Raw genomic sequence first — 24,746 nt, 5'->3', positions numbered from 1 at the left:
CGGGGAGCCTGCTTCTCCCTCTGCTTCTGCCTGCCACTCCCCCTGCTTGTGCTCTCTCTCTCTCTTTCTCTGTCAAATAAATAAATAAAATCTTTTAAAAAAATAAAATAAAAAAATAAAAAGTTACTGTTTCAATATGGGTTTATTTTAATCTGTAGTGATTAATCAGCAATGTACTTAGCAAAAAGATAATGGTATATTTATTTATAGTGAGTAGTAATGTAAAAATTGGCATCACCATCCTTTGTATTTGAAAAGCAAAATGTCCAAAAAATGCCCTTATCTTTGCAAAACACAGTGCTGCATTTATGAAGATATTAAAACCTGTAGAAAAAGGTGCAAAGTTGAAGACAAAAGCATTACTAAGGTGGATAAAATAGCAGCGCTATTCAAATTCAAACAAGGAAGGAGACTGTTAAAGCCAAACAAAATAGAACTGCCAATAGCAATGCTTTTACCTTAGATAACGTTTTATTGTTATTGTTTGTTGTTGTTGTTTTCAGTTTGGCCTCCTTGGTGTGAAAGTCATAAAGAGAGAAAAGTAAATGCTTGCATGTCTTTATTTTCAAAAGTCACTTCCCAAGAGGTGGAAATTTCTTTCTATAAAATTTCCTATATGAGATAAGGCCCAAATATCTGGATGTGGCTCTCTCAGTACCTGTGGGTGCTTAAGGGAAAAATAGCACCACATATTTACTTAAATTAGATAAAAGCCAAATGTTTCTTGGGAAAGATCTGCAGCAGTTCTGTGAATCTGGGCAGGGGCTGGTCTCTGGGGTGGAAATTGTTACCCTGGCAGAAGCCCATATAAAAATGATGGAACAAAACTCTCACTGTAGGAAAATCAGCCACTCCCTATCAGGCCATTAGATACCCCATGCCCCTTCCCTCAGTCAAAGTGTCCTGAAACTTTTGGAACTATTTTCTATTTTTAGGGTAGCAGACAGCACAGTGACTCAGAAAGGAATCCAAAGACTTGGATTCCAGAATCTCATCAACTACTAACTTTTGGCCTTGGGCAATGCCTCACTTGTCTAAGCTGTTCTTATAAATAAATGAAAGGGCTGGACTAGAATATAGATGACCTCTGTGGCTACTTCCAAATCTGTATCTATAATTCTAGGTCAAAAACATTATTAGAGATGTAAATGTATATAATATTAATTATATGTTAATTAATATGAATATATGTACTTATGCATATTAAACATATATACTTAAACAAGAAGCAAAACCTATTATCTCACATAACAGGCAAGGGGATTGGGTGATTACAGGGCTGCTTAATTTAGCAGTCAGTGACATTATCAAGAATGTACATTTTTTTTCTATCTTTCTGCTCTGTCATCTTCACTATCTTGTCTTTTCTCCTTAGGCTTGTTCTCCACATGGTTGCAAAATGACTATCGTAGTTCTAGGTGTTACATGTAGGCATGACCCCATCAAATTGAAGAGGAGTCATTTCATTCTGTGACCTCTGGTTATTAACAAGGAAAATCTTTCCTTAAAGCACCCCTGCTACCACCCCAGGAGACCTGCTTCCATGTATCATATATCCTTAACCAAAATTGTTTATCACATGCCCATGTCTAAACCATGACTATCTTAGACCAATAAAAATTCCCTTTCTGGAGGAAGAAAGGACTAGATGCCCATATCTCAATGAAATCAGGCTTCTATTAACAAGTAAGAATTGAAGGAAGGAATGACAGGAACCAACAGGGCTAGCCACACTGCTAAATAGGGATTGTTTGATGTCACCATATCCATAGGCTAAGATCAGAAATATATTGCATGTGTAGAAACACTCTGTACCATAATAGATCTCATTGATCAATAATGGTCCAACTTTTTAATGAATCACATATTCAACATCAGATGTTAATTGGGGGGGAGGGACAAGAATAATAACTCCTGCCCACCATTTGGTCTTAAATTGCCAACATGATGCCCCATTACTCACATATACTTTAGAGTCTAATTCCTACAAACTTAGATATTCTCCTATATAATTACAATACATCCATCAAAATCAGGAAATTAACACTGATAAATTACTATTACCTAATTCTCAGAAACTGTTCAGTCAAATAGCATTGAAATTTAGGATAGAGCATGATGGAAAACATTTGGTGAGCATCAAATCAAAAGAAACAGGAATAGAAAAATTGCTGCGACAGGGACCAAGAAATTACTGGCCAGATGGAAGGAATAGATGATGTTTTCCTACTGCAGATTACAAAACCAAAACTAAAGTATGATATTACAGATATGAAAAAGAATAGGATATACTTTTTTAGCTTCTCTTGCTAATCAGTTTTGTCTCTTGGGAGGCTCTGAAGACCATCCTGGCCTGAATTCTGACCAGCAGAAAGGAGCCTCTGCACTAAGGGAATGCAACAGAAACCTTGTGAGAAAGCAGGTGCATCATCTCAAAGTTTTGATTATCAAATAAGGAGTTGTTCCGCATGGTTAGAATGCACATGAGGCTTGAGGAAAGCAGATTTCAAAAGTTTTGAGGAAAAAATTCACCATCTGAGACATGTTAAAAATAAAGTAGAACTCTGACAAAGTGAAATGTTCCCTAGGAATGTTCAATCTTGTGTTTTATAGAAGAGTATCAAACTGGTCATATTTAGGAATGTCAAGTCCAAATAACTGGGATGAGTTACTAGAGAGAGCATAAGTGCAATTATGTAATCTAGTAGAAGAGCCTACAAAGGGGCAGGTTCCTGGTTAGCAATACAGTTCTCTAGGGAAAGAAGAGGGTAAATATCATACTTACCTATCAGAGTTCAAATAAAGTTCTGCTTTGGAATACAGAATGATTTATTCATAGAATGAGATGTGTATACAGAAGGAAAATTAATTTTTGTTGAAGAGCAATACATTACAGAAGAAATTTTGATCAGTTAGAAAACTAACTGGAATCAGAATCAGCAAGAACTTGGGTTATGGAGTTATAATGGAGCTTGTCCCCCAGATCCTAAGGTACTCTGACTTTTGCAGTGAGACACAGTATTAAAAAATCATGACAACAAGGTTTATTCCATGGGTTACTACAGAACTTTCTTTCATAGCTTTGTAACCTTTTCAACCAGAGCTGGAAGAAAGCAAAGGGACCACAGCTGACAGCATCACATTACCCCACCCAAACCCAACAGGCCCTTTTCCCAACTCCTAGGCTATTGTGCAGCCACTTTGGAGGATGAGGGAGCAGAAGGCAGGGTAGGAAGTGACTGTAAATGGATGAAAGGTTTCTTTTGGGGGTGATGAAATGTTTTAAAATTAGGTTATAGTGATGATTGCACAACTCTGAAAGTATACTAAAGCCATTGAATTGTACACTCTAAATGAGTGAACTTTGTAGTACGTAAATTATATCATAATAAAGTTTAAAAACATATATATGCATGCATATATGCATATACATGTGTATATACACATACATATATATCCTATATATGTATATAAACTCTACAGGGGCATGGAGTTCCTGTGGGAATTGCTTGGAACTACAGCGTGCAGCATGATCTTGGAGTTGTCACATGTGTAACATGTTATAGGAAGGTATGATTCCTGTGAGAAGCAGATGTATAAATATACAAAACAGAAATCTGGCTTTTCCAGTGTCTGGTTTTGAGGCAGATGCTTTGGACAGGCCTGGTTTGATATTATCCTTTCCTGGAACAAAGGTTGTAAGATCAAGGGTCCCTCCATCTAGGATGCCTTATTCTGAAATGAAGCCCTTCTAAGGCCTGTTTTCATTGTTCTCAATACCTCAGGTAAATTTATAAAAAATGTATAACTTTTGCCTCCCGAACACAAACTTCTTTATATATATATAAGACCTGCTTTTCAACCATGGTTCAAACCCAATGTAATTTACTTTTGGCCTACCTGATTTATCCACCTCTAAGAGAGGTATGTTAGAAATTTCCATTATAATTGGGAGTTTTTACCATCTCTTTGCATGCCCACCAGTCTTTTCCTTATTTACTAATGCTGTAATGTTAGAGACAGAATGGATTTATGATTGCTCTACTCTCTTAGTGAATTGTTCTTTCTATCAATATGAAATATTCCTTGTTCTCCTTCTTGGAACATTGCATCTTCAATTCTATTTTGCTTGACATGAATGTTGCTGTAGTTGCTTTCTATTTCTCCACATTTGCCTGGAAAATGCCTTTATTTTCCCTTTTTGTTTCAGCTGTGTCTCTTACGAATAACATATAGTTGAGGTCTCTTTCTTTCTTTTATTTTGCTTTGTTTCAGACCAGCCTGAGTATCTCTGCTTTTTAATAAAGGAATTCAATCCATTCATATTGTCATGAATGTTGATTATTATACTTATTTCTGCCATATTATTTTATTTCCTTTTTGTAATAGTCTCATACTTAGAGAACACTTATAAGAATAGTCCGAAGGATGCCAATATACTTTTCACTCAGATTCACCGTCTGTTAACATTTTGCCACATTCTTGATCATTCTCTCTCTTGATAAATACACCACCTATATGTCATATGTATATTACATAGTTATATATACATAGTTATTTTTCATTTCTGAACCATTTGAGAGTACATTGTGAAGATCATATCCCTTTATTCCTGTATGCTTCAGTATGAGTATTCTAAGGAAAAGAAAATTATCCTACAGACCATAGTACCATCATTGAAATGATATTTAGCATTGTTATATTACTATTATCCAATCTAGAACCCGTCTTCAAATTTTTCCCAGTAATATGTCTTATGGCAATTCTTTTCCACCCCGGTTTCCAATCCAGGATTGTGCATTGCTTTTAGCTGTCATGTTTCTTTAGTATCCTTTAATCTGGAACATTTCTGTAGTCTTTATTTTATTTTCATGATTTTGACATTTTAAGAGTATAGGTCAGTTTGTACCTCCATCTGGGTTTCCTATCATCTTGTTTTATGGGTTTTGTATTTTTCATTGCTTATTTTCTCTTCTTCCTGGTCTTTTATTCAACTGTTGAAGTTTTTTGTTTATCTGTTTTGGTTTGGTTTGGTTTTAGTTACATTTAGTTGCTCTGTTGGCTTGGAAGTTACACAATCTATTTCTATTTTTCTAATGGTTATTTTTAGATGTTTAATGCCTAGTCAACATATTTTTTATCTAGAATTATGCAGCATTTAACTCCACCCTAAGATTAGATGAACTTTTGCACACTTTCATTTACCAGCTCCCTCTGCTCCCGCTGCCATTTTCTCCCCTGAGATCATCTAGGATTTTAATTTCTGATTTTTATTTTTTATTACTCCTCCAATAATTAAGGGTTAAGTGTAATTTTTTCTGGTTTCTTAACACCCCTCTTTCTTGTTTTATCTATCCTATCTATCCTATGTCTTCTACTTGGGCTTATTTTTTCATTATTTGCAAGTACATCTTTACTAGTTTTTTCAGAAATGATTTATGATTGATACATTTTTTGAGACTTTACATTTACAAAAATGTCTTTCTTTTCATACTATAGCTGGGTCAAAATTTTGGGGTCAGTTTTTTTTTCCTCAGAATTTTGAAGATGTTCTAATTTCTTCTTGATTTCAGTATTATTGATGAGGTCTGATGCTAATATTATCTTTGTTCTTATGTAGGTTATCTGTTTTTTACTCTCTGAAGCCTTTATTTATTTTATTTTTTTAAAGTAAGCTCTATGCCCAGCGTGGAGCTTGAACTCATGACCCTGAGATCAAGAGTTGCATGCTCTGCTGACTGAGTCAGCCAGATGCCCCAACTCTCTAGAGCCTTTAGAATGCCCTCTTTATTCTTTTTGTTCTGAAATTTCACAAGAATGGATCTAGATGTAAGTTTTTGTTGTTTTTTTCTTTCATTTATCCTGCTTAGGACCTATTAGATACCAATATGAATATTTTTTTCTCTCAGAGAAATTTTATTTTACTAATTCCTCAATTATTTCCTCTCTTATATTCTCTCTGTTCTCTCTTTCTGGAACCCCTATTAAATGGCTATGGGAATCTGAGTCAGTCCTTATGTCTGTTTACTTTTCTTTCATATTCTCTTTGTCTTTTCCCACTATGTTTTGAGACAATTCCTTAACTTGGTATTTCAAAATGCTGCTCATATGTGTCCATTCTACTATTAACTCCCAAATTGATCTTTTTATTTTTTATTTTTTATTTTTTTTTTAAAGATTTTATTTATTTATTTGACAGAGAGAGACACAGCGAGAGAGGGAACACAAGCAGGGGGAGTGGGAGAGGGAGAAGCAGGCTCCCTGCAGAGCAGGGAGCCCGATGTGGGACTCGATCCCAGGACCCTGGGATCATGACCTGAGCCCAAGGCAGTCACTCAACCGACTGAGCCACCCAGGCACCCTGATCTTTTTATTTTAATTATCAAATTTTTTATTTCTACAATATTCAGTTAATGTTTTAGCTACAGTATCCTACACCTTTCCAGTGATATTTTTTATACTTACTCTGAAACTTTGTGAGGTCTTTTAAATCTTATTCTTCAAAATTCTTTATTTGTTGAATTTTGGCTTTTCTTCCAAGGTGTTACTTTTCCTCAAATGTTTGCATAGTCTTGGTTGCTTGTTCATCTTTTTGAGAAACAGGAAATGTTTCTGTTCTGTTCAAACACTGTGCTGGACAGGCAAGATGTGCTAGGGGTTCAGGTTGGTGGTGCTGGTAGTCTGTCTTCTCCTGGTGTCCCTTCTCCAACCCTTAGAGGGCACTCTTGGTTTCTTGCCCTGTTGTCCAGCTCCAGACACAGCTTTGGGTTAATACTACTCCTACTTTTGTCTTGCCTTTGTATATTTCCCTGTATCTTTCAGAGTCTTACTTGACTTGCCCACTGCCCCTTTCCTGCTATTGGCTGAAATTTCCTGAGAGAAGAGGAGAATTGGATGATGAGGTCTTGGCTACTCTCAGATTTGTTATTGTTGTTTTACCACGTCTTAGGAACTCAGAGAGTTACAAATCTCTACAGATTTGAAGAAAAAAGAAAGTATGTTTAACCAACAAAGTTGGGATCCCTACTCAGACCAGACAGTACTCTCTTCTTTAGCCTCAAATGCTAGTTAAAACTTGGGATATGAAATTAGGAAAACTGATAGAGGTTCCATTTCTGCCACTTTTTCTAGGAGTTGTGACCCATCTCTGAACCTCAATTTCTTCATCAAGATGCTGAGGATAGTACATGTCTTCTGTGATGATGAAATATGGCAGAAAAGTGAACATACTTGGTGAGTGTCAAAGAGCTACTCAAAAGCCATTATTCATTACACTAAATAATGCCTCCTCAGACCTTGCAGTGGGGAGGAGTAGGAAATACTACATAAAGGAAGGAGAAGAACATGAGAAAGTAGGAGAACATGAGAAAAGATTGATATGACCAAGATAGGGGAAGAGGAGATTGACACAAGCTTTTGCCCCAGACTTCTGTTGTATAATCAATGCACTCAATTCCTTAGACTTTTTAAAACCAAGATTTTCTGTGTGTCAAATCAGAAACCCTGCCTTACTTATGGTATAAAATCTAGCCAAAAGAATCACTGTGAAGATTCTTATTTAACCAGAGCAGATAATTGGTTATGAGGGAGAGGGAGGAAAGGGTGGCTACTGAAACTTAGTAGCTAGGATTATAAAATCATATTAACTTTTCCCTAGAACTTTTTCAAAGCAACAGTTTTATATGTATCTTGTTCTCTGTGTAAAAGAACTCGGAGTATGTAAAATCTGAATCTGAAAATATCTTCTATAAAGTGGGGACTTTGTAGTGGGTTTTTTCCCCCTCAATGATGAAAAACTGGATAGAACCATAAACACTGCAAACAATCTGAAATCCATGTGGGCTGGACTCATAACCAGAGTTCCCACTAGGATCCCGTTCCTCAGAGGTTTGTCATGCTCTTCCTTTCTTTAGAGAATGCAATTTCTCAGCCAATTCAGCCCAAGATGTGCTGCAGTTACAGTACTCACTTTGGGGCTTAATGTTAAAAGGGCCAGTGAGCATCAGTAATACTACAATGCAATGGATAGAGAGATTTCCTTCCGATGTGCTTTCATGTGGGTTATAACAGATGGCCTTAGCTAAGATTGGAATTTTGTGTTTTACTTCTTGGTTAAAATAATTCTTTGCCAAAATGTTTTCTCCACTAGTGTGAAAATGTCTAGCTGAATCAAAATGTTGCTGCCTGCATACGGATTTCTTATGTTGGCTGATCATCATTTTTTTTTTTAAGGGAGGAGAGAATATTTGAATATTTGCTTCCCTCCATTTTCATTCAGGGATTATTTTGTCATATAGGATTCAGCATGGTTTACCCACAGTCACTCACTTTTCTTGGAATTAAATGGAGGAAGAGTTTGGTCCAAGGTTTCCTACTTTTTAAAATGAAGACACCTAGTGATGGTCAGCGTTCCAGGAGGGAGTGGATTTAATAGACCAGGAGAAGGGCAAGAGACTGGACATCATCTGGGGATATTTTCAGCTAGATCAGCCAGATTGTTATTGACCTAAAGCTGGCAGCTTTTCTGTGGCCGGCATAATATGGATATAGTGAGCTCAGCCAATTCGCAACTGACAGGCTCTCATATTTCTAGACATTCCAGCAGTTGTTCCCAGAATGTAGATTTCATGGACAAGTACAATTAAAAATAAAAGAAGTATGGAGATAAATAGAAGACCAAAAATCTTGGAATAACGGTCAGCTCTTTAAATGGAGGAATTTCAAATATATAAAAAAGTTTCTTTCTAATGTCCTTCATTTTCTCATTTGTTTTCCTGACCATTGAAAATCAGTTCTTGGGTCAGCCCTGGGACACACAAATAGATGTTTGGAAACCACTGTCCCTAGTCCATGGAGTAGCTTGTGACTTTTCTTTTTTAAGATTTTATTTATTTATTTATTTATTTATTTATTTATTTATTTATTTGAGTGGGAGAGAAAGAGAGGGAGAGTGGGAAAGAAAGAGAGAAAGGGGGAGGGTCAGGGGGGAAGGGTCAGAAGGAGAAGCAGACTCCCCACTCAGCGGGAAGCCTGATGCAGGACTTGATCCTGGGACTCCGGGATCATGACCTGAGCTGAAGGCAGTCGCTTAACTGACTGAGCCACCCAGGCGCCCAGCTTGTGACTTTTCAATCTGCAAATCCACTTCAGAAACTTAAATAGCACCTACTATGTGGGAAAATAAAAGTGAATGAAAGCTTTCCATTGAAAATACACTTGTGTAACCAATTATTCAGAACACTTCACCACTAATGTCTTGAGTTCATCATTCTTTCAAAAATATTTGTGCAATTATAATCACTCAAATAGCTGTTTTTGGCTTTTATTTCAATCGCAAATCTGAAAGACCCTGCGGTGAGTAAAAGGCTAATGTTTAAGAATTAGGAGTGTTTTTGTATTTGAGCTGATGATTTTAAATCCCTGCTTGCTGAAAAAAGCAAAAAAGCTGAAGTATGAAAAACTATGATGATGAGTATGTACATCCCAGCGAGCTCGTTTCTTTGGTGGTATGTGTGTGTGCCTAAGAAGCTAGAATCAAGATAAATGAATTGCAATCTTAATAGCATGCTCCCAGAAAACCAAAACTGCATTTCTCTTTTGTCGGGGATGGAAATGTGCACTGTTGCCCAATTAAGGAAAGGTTGACTGAAGGTGAGGATGGTTTCACTATTCTGCCCTTATTGCTCAACAAGCTTGTTTAACAGGCTAAATGGGAGGGAGGGTACTGCTTCATGCCACGTGTTATTGGGCAGTCGCCAAAGACAGTTTAAAAAATAAACTAAAATAAAACTGCTCAAGCATCTAATGCCGTGGAGTACAAGATTGACGTGTTGGGGCTCGCAGTTTTCGTTACAGCAAACTAATTACCACACATGTAATTTCTAGTTATGGATAAGGAGCCATTTGCGCAGCATCTAGTATTTTTCCTATTATCTCACCCTGGAATCTTGCAAATTAATAGAGGTGTTACCTTATTATGGGAAAAGATTGAATCCGACAATGATCTCAGGCACTGAAGGAATGGGCTGACCCCGCAGCACATGTGAATTTTTCACGCTTCTTGGAGACTAGTGTTCTTAAACTCCCACTGACATTAATTTTTACTGGTAAGCTTTTGCCCTTCCGGCCCTACTTCTACGGCTCAGCAGACCATAAATGTGATGTCACAGTGTAACGCTCTCGGTCCTTTGCCAGGAGTCTCTGCTGTGTGCACACGTTCTTGATGAGACTCTACCCAGCTTTGACTCTTAACTGCATCAGTCTCTGCGAACGACCCTTGTGAAAAGAACTCCTTTAAAGCATGGGTGTGTTTGGCTTTTATACAATGGTCCAGTCACAAACTCGGTGACAACTCTACCATGAGTAGCCCATTTGGGAATTCAGAAGAGCTAGGGTTGCATTTGGACTCTTTTTAACCACAACATTCTTTTGGCTTTTACACTGGCCTCAAACGTGTTTTAAACAGTGATTTTGTTCTTGCTGAGTAGAGTTTTCTCACTGGTTTCTGCCGAAAAGCGGAACACAGGCCCACAGATAAGAGCATCACAATGAGAATAGGTAACCTTTGCTGCAGGCTTACTAGGTGACAGGTACTGCACTGAGCGATTGACAATGTGCTGTCCCCTTTATTCCTCACAACCACTCTGTGGAGTGGCTGTGATTATTGCCATTTCATGATTGAGGAAATTGAGCCTGAGAAAGATGAAGGAAACCTGCCCAAAGTCACGTAGCTTGTATGTGGTAGAGGCCCGATTCCAGCTAAGGTCAGTCTGAGTTCAATGCCATGTTCCTACCTCCTTACCTTTTCTCCTAGGCAAGCCATTTGTCCTTGGGCTGGGTGGGAAATCCTGGAAGAGAAGATCAGGCATCACACACACACACACACACACACACACACACAAGTCTAGGTTTGCTTCCAATCAAACATGGAATTAGTACTTGTAGAGCTGACTGAGGGGGAGTCTCTACTTGGCTTAGGGCACCAACTCCCTCCAAAAGACAGTCCGTTCTTGAAGCGTCTGCTGGTGGAAGGTGGCCCCGATATGCTATTTTGCTCAGGCCAGTTCTCCACCCCAAGAATGAAGCTTTTCCCCTTCCCCAACCACCAAGGATCACTTTCCAAACAGGAGGCCCAAGCCAGCTCCCTAAAAAGCAGGGTATGATGGATGCCTCTTTGACAAGATGGAGGACATGTTTCCTGTGTTATTCTCATTTTATGTGGAGGTTTGATCTAAGGCTTCACTTGGAGGCAATGCTGTAGTACTCGTGGATAGGTGACCCTGCCTTATGAGGACAGCCTCCTTTGTCAGGTAACACTTCCCTTTACCAACTGGCCATATAAGGTGGACCCTGCTTACCAAATTCCTCTCTGTGGTAAATAGCGTTATGCAATTCTAGCCTAAATTTAATATATTTGCAAATGCATTTACAAATGTATTACAAAGGTATTCGACCACCTCCTCCAAAGATAGGAAAATTGGAAAAGTAGCCATGTTTATAGAACTCAAAACTAAAAAATAATACAGAATAGGGGTGCCTGGCTGGCTCAGTTGGTAAAGCCTGTGACTCTTGATCTTGAGGGTTGTGAGTTCAAGCCCTACGTTGGGTGTAGAGCCCACTTTAAGAAATAAATAAAAAATAATACTGAATGAATAGGAATTCCAAAATGACAAACATTTCAGCATACCCGTCTAAAATGGTGATAAACAGAACTCTTCTTTCTCAAGGCAACCAGGCTCTGAAGACACAGGGTATATTGAAAGTTTCCTACTCCCTGAAAGGGTTTTGGAATTCTGCTTGATTGCCAGAAGTATTTGGCGTAATATTTAGAGAGTGAGATAACACCAAAATGAGTCTGTTTGGAATTATCCCAGTGTCTGCTATAAATTCTCTTAAGCCTCAAGGATAAGAGATGAGCTGGGCAAAAAGAGCTTCCTTTGAAACCCCCTTTGCTGAAAGCTGACTTGTTTTATTTTAGAGAAAAGCTGGAATGATAGGAATTCTATTACCTAAATTTCTTCTGTTGAACTTCTCTTTAAGAAATATCCTGGAAGATTTTAAGATGATCCAATCACTTGCTAAAATAAAATTGAGCAATAACTTTTGGAGGACCTTTCTTAGATGTGACCTTGTATCTGGGTGCTGCTTAGTCAATGGGTTGGTTTGTAAGGGAAGTATAACCAGGGACAACAGTTCATGAATGCATTGCTCTAAGTAATGGATGATGCACAGACGATAGTCCGCCTAGCATAATTTGGTCTTGAGTTAACTGATATTTGGAGTCGTATTTTAGCTTGTTTCTTCGGTGTTCTTGCATTTGGTGTGAAACTGTCCACTTTCTCCAAGAGGCCATCCATAAATTTGAAGGAATTATTAGTGTGGAGTTGGGAGCAAGGCAATTTAAAAGTTCACCACGGGTCCAATCAGAAGAAAGGAGCAATTTATATGCCTGGTTAGTATATGGATTGGTGTGTCTTGTCCTTTACCTAACAGTAATTGGAGCAGAATAAAATGGGTCGCAGGAATTATTGAATCAAGTCAATTTCATCTGTAACTTCCCAACTCATCCCAAACATGGGTTATTTTCAGAATAAAGGCTTCTTTTTGTGTTTTTAAAAGTGAAACAAAAAGGATGAGACACAGAATTAAAAAAACAACAACAACAATATAGACACATTAATCTAGGGCAAAACAATTCCCTTCATTTATAGCAGTGGGTCTCAAAAAAAAAATTTAAAAAATTAAAAAATAAAATAAATAAATAAAAAATAAAATAAAATAAAATATAGCAGTGGGTCTCAAACTTTAGTATGAATCAAAATTGTCTAGGGAGCTTATTGAGGATGCACATTCCTGGCCCTACCACATGATTTAATAGGTTTGGGAAGGACTCAGGAATTTACATTTTGAAGGGGCATCCAACTATTCTGATTCAGGTAACCCACAGATCATACTTTGAAGGATATTGAAGCCATCTGAGAAGAGATTAATGTCTGTAGATGCTAATATAGCATTTCCTCAGGGAGTGGAAACTTCAGGTAGAGAAGCTTGAACAGAGAACCCATCTTTGGTCTGGAGCTTGCATATAGTTTCATTTCCTTTGGATCAGATAAATGACATCCAGGAAAAGGTGGGAGCAATAGCAACACACGTGTGTGCACACACACGCACAAACATAATTTCTAGACTCATTAATATTTTCTGCACATATATTCTGAGATGCCTATTTAATCATTAGCAAAGACTTTCTTTACATTGAGTAAACCTTTGACCTCTCTTATTTTCTTCACATCTGGACCACGTAGAACTCTCCAAACCCCAACCAGCACTCACAAGGGACCTCTCAGCTAAGACTTACACTGCTCCAAGGTTGGGGGGAACTTCTGGACTTTTTTTTTCTTTCCCTCCACCTGCCTCTGCATTGACTAGACTCTCCTGTCCAGACCCATCGAGATAAGCTCTGACCTGGCCCAGTTCCTGATCCCATTTCGTCTGAGATAAGCAGGATGTTAACAGATTTAGATTCCTACGCTAAACCAGCAGGATTTAGTATTTAAATTATCTCCCATTCATTCAACAACATGTGAGTGCCTACTCAATATTTGAGTGCCTACTATGTGCCAGGCATTGTTCTAAACATTTGGGATACATTAATGGACCCGACAGAAAAATCCCTGACCTTATAGAGCTTATATTCCAGTATAAGAGAGAGGCAACAAATAACATAATTAAGGCAATAAATCCTATGAGAAAATGAAAAAGTAGATCAGGGTGTGTGCACATACGTGTGTGTGTGTGTGTATTTATGTGTTGTGGTATTACATGGAGCGGTCAGGGTAAGCCTTATTAAGAAAATGAGAATTGTGCAAAGATTAAAAGATGGGAGGAAGTTAGAGGATATTTGTGGAGAAAGCATTCTAGCCAGAGGGATAAGCTAGGGCAAAGACCCTATGGCAGGGATGTGCCTTGTATGCTCAAAGAATAGTCAGGACGCCAGTGTAGCTGGAACAGATTGAACAAGAGGCTAATAGAAGGAGACAAAATAAGAAGTAATGCTAGGGAAAGTCAAAAAAAACTTCAACTTTTTTTCTGCAAGCTGCTAGAAGATTGGAGTTGACTTCACCTGAGGAAGGGAGGGCTGTGGTTGGAGGAGGGCTGACATGGAGCAAGTTTAGGGAATAGGGAGAAATCAAGAGATTTGTCTTGAAAATGTCAGACAACCAAGTGGAGTTGTTGAGTAGGCACTTGGGTTCTTGAGCTTGGAGTTCGAGAGCAAGGTAAATATGGGAATCATCAGCATATAGATTTTATTTAAAGGCATGGAACTGATTTAAGTTATCAAGATACAGATAAAGAAGAGGTTCAGGTTCTATGATCTGGGGAACTCCAACATTAAGAGGATGAACTAAGAGAAGCAAACAGCAACAGAAACTGAGAGGAAGCAACCAGAGAGGTAGGATAAAAAACAAGAGAATGTGGTATGCTGGGAGAATATTGAAGAAGAAGGAGAGCATCATAAGCTGACAAGTGAAGGTCTGAGGTTTGACCATTGTAATTTACCACATGAAGGTCATTGGTGACCCTGCCAAAAGCAATTTCAGTGGAGTTGTGGGGGTAAATGATTGGAGAGGGTTCAAGAGGAATAAAAGGAAAGTAAGTGGAGACAGTAAATATACACCATTCTTTCTAGGAATCCTGCTACAGATGGAAAGGAAAAGAAATGGGACAGGAGCTAATAAGGGATTAAGAGAGATGTTATCACTGTTGTTTTTAAATGGGAGAAATATAAATATGCCTTTATGACTAATAAGGATGATCTAATAGAAAAAGATTGGAAGTGTGGGAGAGACAAAGTAAAATTGCTAGAGCAATGTCCTTGATTAGATGAAAGGCGTCAGAGTCCACATGTACAGGACTGGCTTTGTAGAGAGTTCAGGTCATTCATTTAGGATCGCAGGCAGGAAAGCTGAGCATGTGGGAGATGATGCCATTGGGTAAGTACATGAGGTGGTGTGAGTCTGGGGAAGTTCTCTTCTGATACTTCCATTTTCTCAGTGAAGTAGGAAATAAAAATCACCTATTAAAAATGAAGATGTGGGCGCCCAGTTGGTTCAGTTGGTTAAGCGACTGCCTTCAGCTCAGGTCATGATCCCAGGGTCCTGGAATCGAGTCCCACATCAGGCTCCCTGCTCCCAGGGGAGCCTGCTTCTCCCTCTGCCTACCGCTCCCCCATCTTGTGCTCTCTCTCTCTCTGTCAAATAAATAAATAAAATCTTAAAAAAAAATGAAGATGGAGATGAGGTTTTGGGGGCTTAAGGAAAGAGGAGGAGGTGTGAAAAGGTTATCTGAGAGAGTGGGAGAATGAGCGATCTTGGTATGTATGGTATGGTTGCCCGTAGGCATTAGGGGCACAGTTGTGGTTTCTGTTTATAAATTTAAAGTGCAACTTGTCTCAAGTTTGTGATTTTTCCCCAGTTATATTTAGCTACACAGGTGCAGACACAGAATAGGCTGAGAATTGGATTTAACACAGGAAGAATAGGGAAGGCACTCTCAAGAGTAATTAATTGAAGAAAATTTAAAGGAGGGACAATTTTCAAAGGTATGGGCAATGTCAAGGGAACCAGCAAGCACCCTTGCAGCACCTCAAGGTTGGCACCAGGAGGTAGCCGTTATTATGCCCAGGATGAAAGGGCAGGAGATGAGTAGTTATCAGAACTCCGTGAGAGGTGCAACTACAGGAGAAGGACCTGTCAGTCCAAGGCTGTGGCCCTAGAGAAACTCAGCCACTGCTGAACTGCAGCCTGATATGGAGGGAGCAGGGGATTAATACCCCTACTCCTTTTTCTCCTTCCCTTTCCTGCCTGCACCTCTCATTGGTTGAGCCTAACTGGTAGCTAAAAGGTAAGAGAGTCTTGTGGAACCATCTATAAAGGGCAACTCCTAGCAGACAGAGCAGAGTAGAGAAGGATGGATCTGGAGGAGCAAACACAGAATATCTAGCTGGACCAGAGGTAGGTGTGTGTGTGTGTGTGTGTGTTTTAAGATTTTATTTATTTATTTGACAGAGAGAGAACACAAGGGCATGAAGGACAGAGAGAATACAGAGGACTTGTCATCTGCTAACGGTGAAGGGTAGTTGGCCTTCAGGTAGCAGAAGGAGTGAGGATAGGAGGTAAAGGTAGGAGGTGGTCAAAAAGGTCAAAATTGAGATTATGGAGGAGTTTCAGGGATTGACAATGACAAGATCTAGATATTATGATGTGAGTGAGTGGCTGGATAGGGTGCAAGACAAAGTCATTGAGAGTGGGGAGGTCAAGGAACTAAGAGGTCAGACCTGGGAACCCAGACACTGGGTTCAAGAGTTACTCCCAGACCACTGCTTAGTGTTATCAGATATGATAGTTGGGTCCTTCTGTTGCTCTGCCTGCTTGCTGCCTCAGCTGGTGGCACTGGTTTTTGCCTAAGGCCTGGTTCCTAAGTTCTAACCAGTACTTTGTTTAGTACTCTGGTCCCTTCTAGAAGTGGAGAATTGCTCTGAAGTCCAGGACAGTTGACTATGGCTCTTTTGTCTTTGGTGAAGTTTCCTGGCCAATGCCTATGTTTGTCCTGACCTGGGAATCACTTCTGAGTTCCTGTTGTAGAGTTTCACCACTAGGAGGAACCTAGCCACTTTCTCCTTGGATTCTTGTAGCTTTGACAGATGGCTGATCATGACTGAAATGATATGACAGTCCCTCTGGGTCTCCCTCACCTCCCCAAACCTTCAGAGTCAGTTTGGCAGCTGGACAGATTCCCTTAAGAGCCTGTCCTCATGCAGAATCTCTTAACCTCCCTACCTGTTCATATTCCTATGAGGCCATTTTACCTTGAGTCAGAGGACTAAGTTATGAAATACTACTGAAGGGAGGATTTATAAATGGACACAGAAGTGGCAGGTACTAGACACATAACAATCTTTTCCAGAGAAATCGTAGGGCCAACTTCAAATCCTCCATACTTAGAGTTCCTTCTCAAAAGATTTGGTTCACATAGCATACCTTTTGGTTCATAGCTAAAAACTAAACACTATGTTAAACCTTTCTGGTAAAGGAAAATCATATGAGTTATATATAAAGCACATGATATAAAACAGAAATAGCTTTCCAAATGCCCTATAAATTTTTAGAGCTAGAGCAATGATAAATGTTGAAAGAAAAAAGAATATCAGCGATACTTTGACAATGCTAGGAATGAGATGCTGCTTCTACCTGACATAATAAAACAGAGAATCTAGAGTCTGCTAATAATCAGTTAGAAATAAAGATGGAGAGGGGCACCTGGGTGGCTCAGTCAGTTGAGTGTCTGCCCTCGGCTCAGGTCGTGATTCCAGGGTCCTGGGATGGAGCCCCACATTGGGCTCCCTGCTCAGTGGGGAGCCTGCTTCTCCCTCTCCCTCAGCCTTTCCCCCTCCTCTGCTTGTGGTCTCTCTTTTGCTCTGATCTCTCTCTCTCAAATAAATAAATGAAATCTTTAAATAAAGATGGAGAAAAAGATTCAGTTTTAATAGTGACAAAAACTATAAAATTCTTAGGAATAAATTTTAAAAAGAAGGTATATGACCTATATGAAACAGACTGGAAAATCTCTCTGAATGATATAAAATAAGATTCACACAACTTGAGGGACACTTTTATTTTGGATGGGAGGAAGACTCACTATAAGAAAAATGTCTGTTCTTTCCAAATAAATGAGATTCATGTATTGGAATTCCAACTTGAATCCCAATAAGCTTAAAAAAACCTGGGCAAAATATTTTAGAGTGAAGATAGAAGGTTAAATATCTAAACGTGACCAATAATTTTTTAGAAGGATTGAGAGGGGCATGCCTCACCAATTATTAAGACATTATATGAAACAACTGTGACTGTAGTTAACACCGTCTTGTGTTATTAAAATTTGCTGAGAGAGTAGAAATTAAATGTTCTCACACACACAAAAAGATACATATGTGAGGTGATGGATGTGTTAATTAACTAGATAGCAGGACTCCTTTCACAATGTATAGCCCAAATGCTCTTAACATTTTACAACATATGTAGTAAACAAAGCATTCCTTTGCCCCTCTTACATAAATTAATAAGCAAAAGATAAACAATCTTATTGAACAATGGATAAAGAATGTGAATAGGCATTTCATAAGAAAGAAAATGAAAATGGCAATAAATATGTGAAAGAAATGATCAATTTCATTAATAGTTTAGAAATTTAAAATAAAATTAAAAACAAGATCCCATTTTTTTGTTATTAAAAACTTTAAAAGTGTCACAGCTTCCATTTCTGGTGAGGATGCAGAAAAAGGGGCAGATATGTATTATTTGTGGGTGTGTGGATTATTACTGGTAGTTTAGAAAGTAATTTGGTAATTTCTATTAAAATTAAGTAACAGATCTTTTGGCCCAGCAGTCTCACTTTGGGGATGTTTATCCTAGAGAAATTTATAAGGTCCTGAAGGCATGGATATTTATTATAGCCTATAAACCATAAAAATCTGTATGTCTATCATGAAAAAAGATTGAAAAAATATATATCCTGGCTTATCCATACCAGATTAAACTCATCCAGTCATAGAATAAGTTTAATCTGTGGGTACTGTGTTGGAAGGAAATCCAAGATCTATTGTTAAGTGGGAAAAAAATTAGATAATTTGCTTAGTGTTTACAGTACAATATATACTACTCTGAGTTTTTGTTCATGTTTTAATGAAGTCATTTAACCCTCACAGCAATTCTGTAGAAAGGTTCTGTTATTACTTCCATTTTACAAAAGCAAAATCAGGCATCAAGATATTGAAGTAACATATCTGAGCTTGCAGATCCAATAAATTTGAATCCAGACAGTCTGATTTTAGAATCCATGTGCGTAACCATCATGCTGAAAGTTACATTTTGGATGTTCCAAAAACAAACAGAGATTATTAACCATTTCTTAATACATCTCTGTAATGTTTGACTTGTTGCAAGGAGAGGCTTATAATTTTTAAAACACCTATCAAGAAAAATGTTTTAAAATTAAATTTAAAAAATAAAAAAGTGTTTTAATTACTATATTGTACCCTTGAAACTAATACAATGCTATATGTTAACTGGAATTAAAATAAAAACTTAAAAAGAAAATTAAAAGGGGGAAGAAAAACACATCAAGGAGCATGATGCTGAATCCTGCATCTAATTATCCCACTTACAGAGGGAAGGTGACTCAGTGTAAACTCTTTATTGGTTCACTCATTCAACAAATATTTATTGAACACCTACCTATCCTATTTAAGAGAGTAGACATAAATCCTGCTCTCGTAGAGTTACAGTCTAGCTAGAAAGAGACAAACAAGCTAACTAAAGCATTTCAGATGGTAATAAGTGTTCTAGCAACAAAATAAAACAAGATAAGGGATATAGGAAGTGAGGTATGAGTGTTATGGGTAGGTGAGTAGCTAATTTTTGTGGAACAGTCAGAGAAGATCTTAGGGATAAGGTGACATTTGGGAAGAGAACTGAAGGCACTGAAGTAACTGCCACGTGGGTAACTGTGGGAAGAGTGTGACAGCAGAAGGAAGAGCAAGTGCAAAGGCTCTGAGATCAGAGTATGCTTGGTATGTCCAGGGAACTAGAAGGTCAGTGTGGGGTAAGGGTGGTCAGGAGGAAGAGATTCTGGGAAGACCATGTAAATAAAGGATCTAGCTTTTTCTACGAGGGCTATGGGAAACCATTGGAGGATGTTGAACAATGACATGATATGTCTTACTAACCAATGATGAATATTAGTTGGTCATTTCAAATTTGAAGGTAGTGCAGTATTTGCCAATCACTCCACACAGGACACATTAGACACTGCAGTGAGTGTCTCCTGAGAGTATTATTGAAAAAGAGAATTTTCAAATGGCCTGGGAATGTTTTCAGGGAAGTCTGAGAGGGCAACTGAGTGGGATTCCAGAAAGGGTTGGAAATCCCATGCTCGTTTGAATGGACCCTGCTGACAGAATGTGCTGTCCATGTAGTTTGCTTGGTGCCTATCCCATTCAGAGAAAGAACCTTGGAAAACTGATAAGGACATTTTATTCCAGAAGGAGTATTGTTTGTTTGTTTGATTTTCGGCAAAGGGAAGATGGTTCATAGGACTTACCTAAGGCCTGACCTCTTCCCCCCAAAAACAAACAAACCAGACCAAAACAAAACAAAACAAATAAAACCTCCAGGATTTTGATGGGCCAAGAAAGCTCAGAATAACATGATCATTTCAAATATATTTTACACATTGTGGGCCCAGGCAAACTTAGTGTCTTAGGTTGGGTTCCCCAGAAGCAAATCTTAAGACTGATTTGTGTATAGATCAATGGAACAGAATAGAGAGCCCAGAAATGGACCCTCAACTCTATGGTCAACTAATCTTCAACAAAGCAGGAAAGAATGTCCAATGGAAGAAAGACAGTCTCTTCAACAAATGGTGTTGGGAAAACTGGCCAGCCACATGCAGAAGAATGAAACTGGACCATTTCCTTACACCACACACAAAAATAGACTCCAAATGGTTGAAAGACCTCAATGTGAGACAGGAGTCCATCAAAATCCTAAAGGAGAACACAGGCAGCAACCTCTTCGACCTCAGCCAAAGCAACTTCTTCCTAGAAACATCGCCAAAGGCAAGGGAAGCAAGGGCAAAAATGAACTACTGGGACTTCATCAAGATAAAAAGCTTTTGCAAAGCAAACAGTCAACAAAACCAAAAGACAACTGACAGAATGGGAGAAGATATTTGCAAATGACATATCAGATAAAGGGCTAGTATCTAAAATCTGTAAAGAACTTATCAAACTCAACACCCAAAGAACAAAGAATCCAATCAAGAAATGGGCAGAAGACATGAACAGACATTTTTCCAAAGAAGACATCCAAATGGCCAGCAGACACATGAAAAAGTGCTCAATATTGCTCGGCATCAGGGAAATACAAAACAAAACCTCAGTGAGATACCACCTCACACCAGTCAGAATGGCTAAAATTAACAAGTCAGGAAACGACAGATGTTGGCGGGGATGCGGAGAAAGGGGAACCCTCCTACACTGTTGGTGGGAATGCAAGCTGGTGCAGCCACTCTGGAAAACAGTATGGAGGTTCCTCAAAAAGTTGAAAATAGAGCTACCATATGATCCAGCAATTGCACTACTGGGTATTTACCCCAAAGATACAAAAGTAGGGATCCGAAAGGGTACGTGCACCCCAATATTTATAGCAGCAATGTCCACAATAGCCAAACTGTGGAAAGAGCCAAGATGTCCATCGACAGATGACTGGATAAAGAAGATGTGGTATATATATACAATGGAATATTATGCAGCCATCAAAAGGAATGAGATCTTGCCATTTGCAATGACGTGGATGGAACTGGAGGGTATTATGCTGAGCGAAATAAGTCAATCAGAGAAAGACATGTATCATATGACCTCACTGATATGAGGAATTCTTAATTGCAGGAAACAAACTGAGGGTTGCTGGAGTGGGGGGTGGGAGGGGGAGGGATGGGGTGACTGGGTGATGGACACTGGGGAGGGTATGTGCTCTGGTAAGCGCTGTGAATTGTGCAAGACTGTTGAATCTCAGATCTGTACCTCTGAAACAAATAATGCAATATATGTTAAGAAAGAAAAAAAAAAGAAGAATGTAGCAGGAGGGGAAGAATGAAGGGGGGGAAATCGGAGGGGTAGACGAACCATGAGAGACGATGGACTCTGAAAAACAAACTGAGGGTTCTAGAGGGGAGGAGGGTGGGAGGATGGGTTAGCCTGGTGATGGGTATTGAGGAGGGCACGTTCTGCATGGAGCACTGGGTGTTATGCACAAACAATGAATCATGGAACACTACATCTAAAACTAATGATGTAATGTATGGGGATTAACATAACAATAAAAAAATTAAAAAAAAAAGACTGATTTGTGTAAAAGTGATTTATTAGGGAGTGTTCCTAAGAGATGAACCTACAAGAGATCAGAGAGTGGGGCTGGGAAGGGAAGGAACCACGCAAGGAAGCATGTAGTGTTGAGAAAGTATGAAGGGAAACTGGATTCATGGCACAGGGGAGTTCTGCAGAGAGTAGGCACACCTCCGTGTTGGCCCCGTTCCGGCAAGGTTGCTGCGCTCTTTATGGCACAGCTTAATATCAATGACGCCTTACATCAGTTATTGGTCAAGTGCTGTGGGAAGGGAAGAAATGGTAAATCCTCAGGCAGACAAATCACAGAGTGGACTCCACTGAAAATCTCTAAGAGAAAAGATCCAGGATAAGGACATCATTTGACTACCAAAGGGGTCTTTGAAAACTATTAATGGAAAGTGTATCTCACTCTTTCCTTCATGCTCTTCCAAGCCATTATGCTTCTACAGGACAATAAACCTTTAGCTCAAACATCAACTTGGATGTTTGTAAAGTGAAAGCAAGATGCTTTCTCAGGCATAAAAGACAACTTCTTCACTACTTAGAAGAGCTATCTTTTCAAAAAGTATAGACAAGGGGCACCTGGGTGGCTCAGATGGTTAGGTGGCTGCCTTTGACTCATGTCATGATCTCTGGGTCCTGGCATCTAGCCCCATGTCGGGCTCCCTGCTCAGTGGGGAGTCCGCTGCTCTCTCTCCCTCTTCCTCTCCCCCTGCTTGTGCTCTCTCTCTCTCTCAAATGAATAAATAAAAAATCTTAAACAGGGCGCCTGGGTGGCTCAGTTGGTTAAGCGACTGCCTTCGGCTCAGGTCATGATCCTGGAGTCCCTGGATCGAGTCCCGCATCGGGCTCCCTGCTCGGCGGGGAGCCTGCTTCTCCCTCTGACCCTCCCCCCTCTCATGTGTTCTCTCTCTCTCATTCTCTCTGTATCAAATAAATAAATAAAATCTTAAAAAAAAAAAATCTTAAACAAAAAAAAAAGTATAGACAGTACATAATACTTTCTCTGATGCCCAACTCCCAAGTGCTGAATGGTTCATGCAGACTTAGTTGCCAGTTGCCTGATTGAGGAAAAAGGCACTCACTAGTGGTCAGGAACCTATCCTGCTTTCAGACATGCTTCATTTGGCTACATATGTTTAAAAATTGGAATTGCAGTATTTGTCTGCATAAAAGATATATTGTACCCACAAAGAATGTATAAAAAATTTATTCTGTCTTCAGAGTATTCATATTATGTATAAAAGGCTGAGAATCAAAGATATAAAATAATCTATTCTAGGGGGACAGTGAATATGGCAACATAAAATATCACAACAAAGATAGGAATTTCACATCCTTTGGATAGTTTCCTTAATAAAAACAATAAGACAAAGATAACACATAACCAATCTGAAGTAAAATGGTCAAACAAATTTAAAGGGCATTTTGAGGGGCACCTGGGTGGCTCAGTCAGTTAAGCATCCGACTCTTCATCTCAGCTCAGGTCGTGATTCCAGGGTTTGAGTTCAAATCCCACATTGGGCTCCACGCTGGGTGTGGAGTTACTTAAAAAGTGAATAAATAGGGCCACCCGGGTGGCTCAGTCAGTTAAGCATCTGCCTTTGGCTCAGATCATGATCCTGCGGTCCTGGGATCAAGCCCCACGTTGGGCTCCCTGCTCAGCGGGGAGTCTGCTTCTCCCTCTCTCCACCTCTCCTCTCCCTTCCTCTCCTCTTCCCTCCCCTCCCCTGGTTCTCTCTCTCTCAAATAAATAAATAAAATCTTTAACAAAAATAAATAAAGGGCATTTTGAGGAACTGATTATTTATAGGCATTTTAAAAGGAATGATAGAATAAGAATGCTAAAGTAAATACAAATTTTTGGAGGTTATGTTTCACCTAGACAGAAATCATTTGCATCTCTAACAGACAAAAATTGAGACATTAATATTTAACATACAAAGTTTATAGATTATAATGTAATATTTACATATAAATATTGTATATATAATTATGTTATTACATATTATAAATCACATATGTAAATATGTAGTTACATGTCACATTTAAATATTACAATATATAATTTTACAACATATATAGGTTTATTACAAAATCTGGGCCTTTAGTCAATAATAAACAACACATCAAACAAAAGTACATTCCTCTAGATGATTAAATAATACATGGGTGGGATTGGTAAATAACATCCTGGTCCAATATTATGTCCTCTCTGTCTTATTTCTGAATTTTGGATAATTCTTTTAAACATCTCTGGCTGTACCACTAGAGATTATAATTTAATTGGTCTGAAGAAGGACCGTGCATAATTATGTTTTAAAGCTGTCCCAGATTCATAAAATACATAAAACCTACCCACCACCATTTTGAAACTAGCTATGAAGAGCCAAGCTGTGGTTGAACAGGGATCTACCAATGGAAATTTTCTGATGCATAAGACCAAGAAATGTCTCTAGTCTCTATCTGTGATACGGAGCTAGGCCACCTGGGAGCCTGAAGATAGAAAATAGGACAGGGGGCTGGGTTTAGTTGGGGAGAGGGTTAACATACGGGATGTTCAAGAGCTTATTGAGAAAAGAGAAGAGACGAAGAAGCATAAAGAACAACAGAAACAGCAGAAAAAGAGAGACCTGAGTACAAATTGAGATAAAGAGATTCCGAGAATCTGACAGCATATTGTTCTTGTGAGTTACAAAAACTCACGAACATAGAATTGATGGGGCCAAAGTTAAGAGCATTTATAATATTAACAGACATTGCCAAATCTCTCTCCAAAAAG

At 38.8% G+C, this 24,746-nt stretch overlaps 1 long non-coding RNA gene across 1 annotated transcript in view; it reads left to right on the top strand.

The window, feature by feature from the left end:
* Positions 1-24,746, top strand: part of LOC118008933 — a 76,319-nt gene that overhangs the window by 15,048 nt on the left and 36,525 nt on the right. Inside the window, exon 2 of the long non-coding RNA XR_004678776.1 lies at positions 7,132-7,233. This is a non-coding gene — a long non-coding RNA (uncharacterized LOC118008933). The remainder of the gene's footprint in view (positions 1-7,131; positions 7,234-24,746) is intronic.

This window comes from Mirounga leonina, unplaced genomic scaffold (assembly GCF_011800145.1).
Source record: "Mirounga leonina isolate KUSES-001 unplaced genomic scaffold, KU_Mleo_1.0 Mir_126, whole genome shotgun sequence".
Classification (NCBI taxonomy): Eukaryota; Metazoa; Chordata; class Mammalia; order Carnivora; family Phocidae; genus Mirounga; species Mirounga leonina.
The sequence above is the reverse complement of the archived record's forward strand: the minus strand, read 5'-3'. Positions and strand labels throughout refer to the sequence as shown.